The 7,037-nt window shown below is 41.1% G+C and overlaps 1 pseudogene; it reads left to right on the top strand.

The window, feature by feature from the left end:
• The first annotated feature begins 2,138 nt into the window (after window positions 1-2,138).
• On the top strand, window positions 2,139-2,650 carry LOC112300558 (large ribosomal subunit protein eL8 pseudogene; annotated as a pseudogene).
• Window positions 2,651-7,037: the final 4,387 nt, after the last annotated feature.

Raw genomic sequence — 7,037 nt, 5'->3', positions numbered from 1 at the left:
TTGCCACTTCTCTAATCTTTGCCCTGCAAACAGACATGACCCTGGTCAAGTAAGATAAATAGAGACTAAAAATGGCTACCTGCTGGTAACTGATTGGAAAAGATGGGGACAAAACACCAGGAGATCAAGGTAATTCTGGATTCGTTCCCATTCTGTCTACAGCCATCGCTTCTGTGGGTGAAGACAAAACTCATGTGGCCCTGACCTCCTCCTTTGCTAACATTTCCCCATTTCTCCTTCCTCCCCTGCCCCCATTAGAATGAGGAGATCAATAAAACCAGCTTTGAGAGAGGAAGGAACAGATCTCTGGGCAGGTATCAAATGCTGTATCTTTAGAGCACGTGGAGAAGGGCCAGTGTGCAGTTCCAAAAACACCGAACTCATATTATTGGCTTCATCAGCATTGTCCCTTCTAGAGGTTGCTCTTAATTAGCCCAGGAGAGGATTGAAGAAAAGAATGGTGACTGTTACCTTCGATGCAGAAGGATCTGGCAAAGAAAGAAGCAGAGATGCACATATTGATGGGCACCATTTAGCAAATGTTCTACTCACGCCAGGCCCCACGTTAAGTTCCTGAGGTTCAATATCTCATTTCATCCTTGCAACAATTCTTTGAAGGCAGTCTGCTTATTCCTGTTCTACAGATGAGGATGACTGAGGTTTGAAGAAGTCAGGGAGTTTGTCCTTGTTTGCAGAGCTGGCAATTGCAAACATGGATTTCACACAGAGATCTGTTCTACCTTCCCTCTCCCACATCCAAAAGGAAGGCTACCCCTGGATCCCTGTCATTTCAGGTTACATGTTCTCCATCAGAAGATAAAGAAGCAGGTACAAAGAAGTAATCTAATCTAGCCCCTCATTTTTCAGAAGAGGAAACATCGATTCAGAGAGGGAAAGCAACTTGCCCAAGGTCACACAGCAGTACTATGACTAGATCCTCCAATTCTGGACTGTCAGCCCCAAGCCCTTGTCAAAGTTAAAACACACTTGTCTGCTATACCTGCACCCCTGGCCTAGACATAAGCAGGAACTATATGACTCCTCAATAACAGAGACCTATAAGGGCCAAAAAATGGGGAGAGAGTTTGACATAGCAAAAGTGAATTTCACAGGTTATTTTATTTATTCCACAAATTTTTATTGAACACCTAATGTATACAGAGCACAATTAAGTTTGCTTGTGTGTGTGTGCATTTCTTTTCTTACTTCCAAGTAGCTCTAGTGGAGAAAAACATGAGCTTATAAGTAAAATGAAGTAAATAAGATTTAAAAAATAATAACAACTGCAACTTTTTGTAGGCAAGCATTACTAATTACAGCACCAAAATATACATTTGCTTTAGAATTTATCTTGATTACCCAACAGGCTCCTTGTAGTATTGAAGTAATCAAGTTTTTTGAATTCACTAGTTATAAAAGTAAATAAAAACTAAAATAAAAGTACTTCTAAATTGGATGTTCTTACCTAGGAGTAAAATGCTGAGTAATTTAGAAAGAAGGAAATAATGACACTATCATTTGCTAAGTACTTACTCTGGGCCAGGCATTCCACAGACATTACCTCATTTAATCCTCTTGACATTCTTGCAAGGTATTATTATCTCCATTCCACAGATGGAGAAACTAGAAGAGCAACAAAATCTCATGAAAACCCAAACCCATACAGCAAAGGAATTGCAAAGCTGATATTGTAGGGAAGGTACCTCCCCACTTACAAGAGGATTGTTAAGGTCATATAATAATGATAAAATCACAATGATAAAAATAGTTATCATACACTGAGCATTTACAGTGCATCAGATAAGTGCTTTGCTGAGCACTTTTCAGACTTTAACCTATTTGATCCTCACAACAAATGCAGGTGGGAAGTGCTATTATTATATCCATTTTACAGATGAGGGAACAAAAACACAGAGATGGTAGGTAACCTTTCCAGGGTCACACAGCTAGTACATGACAAAGCCAGGAATCAAATCCAGTAAGTGCAACTCTAGCTCCACACTCTTAACTGTGATGCTATATCGCTTTTTCAGTAGGAAAAATACAGTTCAGCTGCGTAGCTGTTTGGTGGTCCTAGGCCTGGGTGAATGGGTTAATGGCAGGAGGAACTTTCAGATGCTTATAGAGAATAGACCTTTATGCTTAAGCTGGCCCATAAGTACCTACCAGAGATAAAACAAGAGAAGAGACAGAGATTGCTGGCCCAGGCTGAGGAGAAAAGCTGCCAGCAAAGGGGGTGTCCCCACCGAGAGTCCACCTGTCCTTTGAGCAAGGTCACCACCCTGGTGGAGAACAAAAAGGCCCAGCTGGTAGCGATGGCACATGACATGGATCCCATTGAGCTGGTGGTCTTCCTGCCCGCCCTGTGCCGGAAGATAGGGGTCCCTACTGCATCATCATCAAGGGGAAGGCCAGGCTGGGGCACCTGGTCCACAGGAAGACCTGCACTGCCATCGCCTTCACACAGGTTAACTCGGAAGACAAAGGAGCTCTGGCTAAGCTTGTGGAAGCCTTCCCGACCAATCACAACAACACATACGGTAAGATCCGCCACCACTGGGGAGGCAACGTTCTGGGTCCCAAGTTGGCAGCTCGCATCACCAAGCTAGAAAAGGTCAAGGCTAAGGAACTGGCCACCAAGCTGGGCTGAGTATGCACTGTGGTTTCTGTATATAAAAGTAATAAAAATTTTCCTTTGGGAAAAAGAAAAAAGAGAAATACAGTTCATCATGGGTAAATATGTTATCTCTAAAATGGTTTTATATGCTAGGTCAAAAAATACCAGAAGGATGTAGGGGGAAGAAAAGCTAAACATCAGAGAACAATGAAATCAAGAATTCTAGAAATATCAAAATATCACAGTTATCACTGACTTCAATCAATGCAAATATGGTTGAAATGGGAAGCAATGGCCACGATTTTGTTTTTGCTTGGGAATCAGGTGAATTTTTACCCATTGGCACGTATTGTATTATTTCCTTTCCTAAGACTTAAAGCATGTAGACAACTCCATGCCGGAAGCTCTCATTTGTACACAGCTATGGTTAAGGACTTTTGATTCTCCCTAATGCATTTCTTACCCAGCAAGGCTGCTCTAGTGGCAAAGGAGCCTGCTCATTGTTCCCCGTAAATGGCAGGCCTGGAGTTTCCATGTGGGTATACATTGAATTAGCAAACTTTCTTCCACCAGATCTGGGAGGCTTTCCCTCAGGCTGTTGAAATGCTAACTGGTTTTCTCTATCACTCTGCCCTCATGGTTCCCGGGGGCTTCCAGAACGCTCTCTCTCAGAATGTTCTCCCTATTCCATCTCTTCCTTTATGCTTCAGGGCCTAGGAAAGTTGGCTCTGGAACGTTGGGCCTCTTTCTTTGCCACTCTGTTTATCTGACTCATAAATAATTCTCCAGGTCACCCTTGACCAACATGAACATCTTCTCCTCACATATGCCAACAACCAGTCCACAGAAATATCATTACTACGCCATCGATGAGGGCCATCCAGTAAGTCTCAAGTCACATAAGTTTCTGCCTGATGCCAGGCACTTTTAATACATTATCTCATTCAATCATCATAACCCCCCTGAGAAATTGGTGTTACTGCCCTCATTTTATAAATGAGGAAACCAAACATCAGATATGCCAAAGGTTACAAAATGAGTTTAATGTTAATAATTACAGCTAGCATTTATTAGGTTCTTACTGTATCTCTACTGCTTAACAAATACTAGTTCATTTAATTTCACAGTAATCCTGAGGGGTAAGCACAATAGTTATCCCAATTTATAGATGAGAAAACTGAAGTACAGGCATGTTACACAACTTTTCCAAAGTTGAACAGTAAGCATAATCATTATCCCTATTTTATAGTTGAGAAAACTAAAGCACAGAGATGTTAAGAAACTTTTCCAAAGTTGAACAGCTAGGGAGCAATTTGAAATCAGAGATCATGACTTTTGAGCTTGCACTCTTACAACAGAATGAACGGCTACAAATTTGTCCAACAAATCAAAGGCTAAGGTTCTATGACCTCCACTTTAGAGATATAAATGATCAGGAGTAGCTCTGGGTAATTACAGATTTGGGGATTTAGGGTCAGACAGTATTAGCTGGAGGATTGGTTCTGCTGCTTCCAGCAAAGTGATCTTGGGCAACACACCTCTGGGCCTGATCACATCTTCGTTCCAGGCAAACCTGCAAAGAACACCTGAGAGAATGTGGGAAAGGAAAACTGTAACTGGAATGAGGTCCGTACATTGGAAGAAACACCGAAAACCAAACAAAACCCTGTTTCTAAAGAGGAATCATCCTCCAGAGTTAGGGCCATAGCTTGTCCACTTTAAATTTCTCACCGAAAGATCTACTTTTATGTGGGAATAATAAAGAAACCAACCTAAACCAAAACCCAAACAAAAAATGCCCTAACAATAATCCAGGAATTTACTTTCACTATATATATATCTTTTCCTTCCACTAGAAAAATATTTTTTACTTGATTTAAAAAGCAATGAAAAGATCATAGAAGTGTGTCCAATAAAAGTGAAAGTTCCTGCCTTTCTTTGCAGGAGAGATGCTTAGTGAACACACAACTCTCTGTATTGCCTGTCTCACTCAGGAACATATCATGGACATGCTCTCAAGTCAGTGTGTGCAGGTCCACCTCATTCTCTCTAAGAGCCACAGCAACCCTATTACGCAGAGGTGCTGTCACTTAGTTTTTTCACTCCCTATTGATGGACATGTAGCTTGTTTCCTCCTCCCTGTAGTTATAACAGATGCAAGAAGCATGTATATTAGATTCATATGTGTATTCTTGTACAATTGCTTTTTGTAAGTTGATTTAATGAAATAAACCACCAACTTTTAATTTGATTTATGGGAATAACAATAGAATGATTTGGGTAGATATATGATTTCCATACCCGAGGAGGGGGTAGAGAGTCTCCAGATCCTGAAGATCGCCCCCAGAGGTAGGACCTCTGCACTGCTCCCTCTGAGATCCTCAACTCCTTCCCCTCCCCAACCCCACCCCAAAGGGCCACCCTCAGACCCCTGCCTTTATCTAGCTAGACCACCAAGGCAATAGATCATTTGCTCTACTTTTAGAACCAGTTATTTTTTATTCTCCTGAAAAATACTTCTTATTTTATGCAATTTTATACCTTATAACATATATATTATTTGATTTAAAATATTTTTTTATTTTTTAATTACAGTTGACACACAATATTATACTTTCAGGTGATACAATATTATATCAGTTTCAGGTGTAAAACCCAGTGATTAGACATTATATAACTTACTAGGTGATTACCCCATAAAGCTCCTCCCTATCTGACATCATATATAGTCATGCCAATATGATTGACTATATTCTTTATGCTGTGCTTTACATCCCCATGACTACTCTTCACTGACCAATTTGTACTTCTTAATCCCTTCACCTTTCTCACCCATCCCCTCCCAACAACCTTCCCATCTGGCAGCCATCAAAATGTTCTCTGTATCTATGAGTCTGTTTCTTAGAACCAGCTCTTTTGACTTGATCTATCTTATTCACAGTAAAAACTGATTTATAACAAAAAATATCTGTGTGATTCACTGCCTCCTTCTTTTGCTATTGGTGTCCCAGCCAGGCATCCATGGTAGTGGCTGTGTGATTCAAGGCAGACTTTAACCACATTATTTAGTGAGGCCACCCTAGTCAGAGTGACATCTACAGGACCGAATTATCCCCTCTGTCGCCTCTTGCAAAACTGAAGGAGTGCTCAGAAAATAATCTTTGTCTCCTCAGTAAAACCAAAAATAAAAATTAGTTGCCTGGAGTATCCCAAAGATTTTTTGTTCTACTTCCCCTCTCTCCCTCCAAAGAACAATGACGGGAACATTTGTCTCCATCCTCCAGTCCTGATCATTAGGCTCCCAAGCTCTTCTTAGGGTGAACTGGATGTGAGAGTGAGTGTCTTGAATCAATTCCTGCTATTTCTGGTTTTAAGCCTCGACCTGTCAAACTGCACGTGGCTCTCGGGGTGTCTCAGCATCAGTAATAAGTCTGGCTCCTCACTCCCCAAAGCCTTCTGGCATTAACATTAAGAATATATTTGGATTCGTAAGCTTATTTATCTCCTTGGTTCCTTCCCTACTTCGGCAGCTGGCCTCGCGCTAGCTGGGAACTGACAATTCTTTTTGGAAAACTAAGCAAATCTTTCAAAAACAGTTTTCAAGTCTTGTAACAGCACGTTTGTGCTGCTACAGCTAAAGAGCTGTCAGGCCTCCAGCGTGCACCTTGATTTCAGCTCAGCAAACGGAGCAAAATATCCATTTTGTGCATGAAATTGCCTGTGTTCTGCGTGGGAATCTATACTTCTCAGCACGCTCTGCACTTAGCAGGCAGCGCTGGGCTTCTCCTTGGGCTGGGAAATTGGGTCCCAGAGAATAGGTGCCTTCTTGCCTGATGCTGGAAAAGCCATCCCTGAGGAAACAGAATTCAAAGTGAGAGCCGTGAATTCTCACTTAGAACATTTCTCCTCGAAAAAAAAAATTTTTTTTTTTTCCTCTTGAGAGAGCCCACCGTTGGTGGGGGTATGAGCAAATGTTCATGCTCATCCAACATTTCTGAAAGTCCAAATTGCTCAGAACCCTGGTGGTGTGAGCCTATTTTGGGCAAACAAATAAGCCAGCAACAAGAATGACAACGAAAGCAGTCTTTTAGGTGCCATTTGGAATGGTATCAAGTGCCCCAAAGCCCTTTAATTTCACTCATTGGGGCTAATCCTAAGGAAAGAAGCCTTTCTCCACATCTCCAAACACATGCAAGGATAGCCATCCAAGAGTTATTGAAAAGGGTGAAAAAAACTGAAAGAAAAAGGTATCTGTTGAACGATAGGAAAGAAGTTAGGTCAATCATAGTATAACAACCAGATGGAATATTTCACGTGAGTTTACAAAAGGAGTTTACAAAATATTATGGCAGATTTTTAAAGTAGGTTTTGTTAAAGTATAACAAACAGAAATGTGTGTAAATCACAAGCATATAGCTCG

This window comes from Desmodus rotundus, chromosome 12, assembly GCF_022682495.2.
Source record: "Desmodus rotundus isolate HL8 chromosome 12, HLdesRot8A.1, whole genome shotgun sequence".
NCBI lineage: Eukaryota > Metazoa > Chordata > Mammalia > Chiroptera > Phyllostomidae > Desmodus > Desmodus rotundus.
This window is presented reverse-complemented; position numbering and strand designations above follow the sequence as displayed.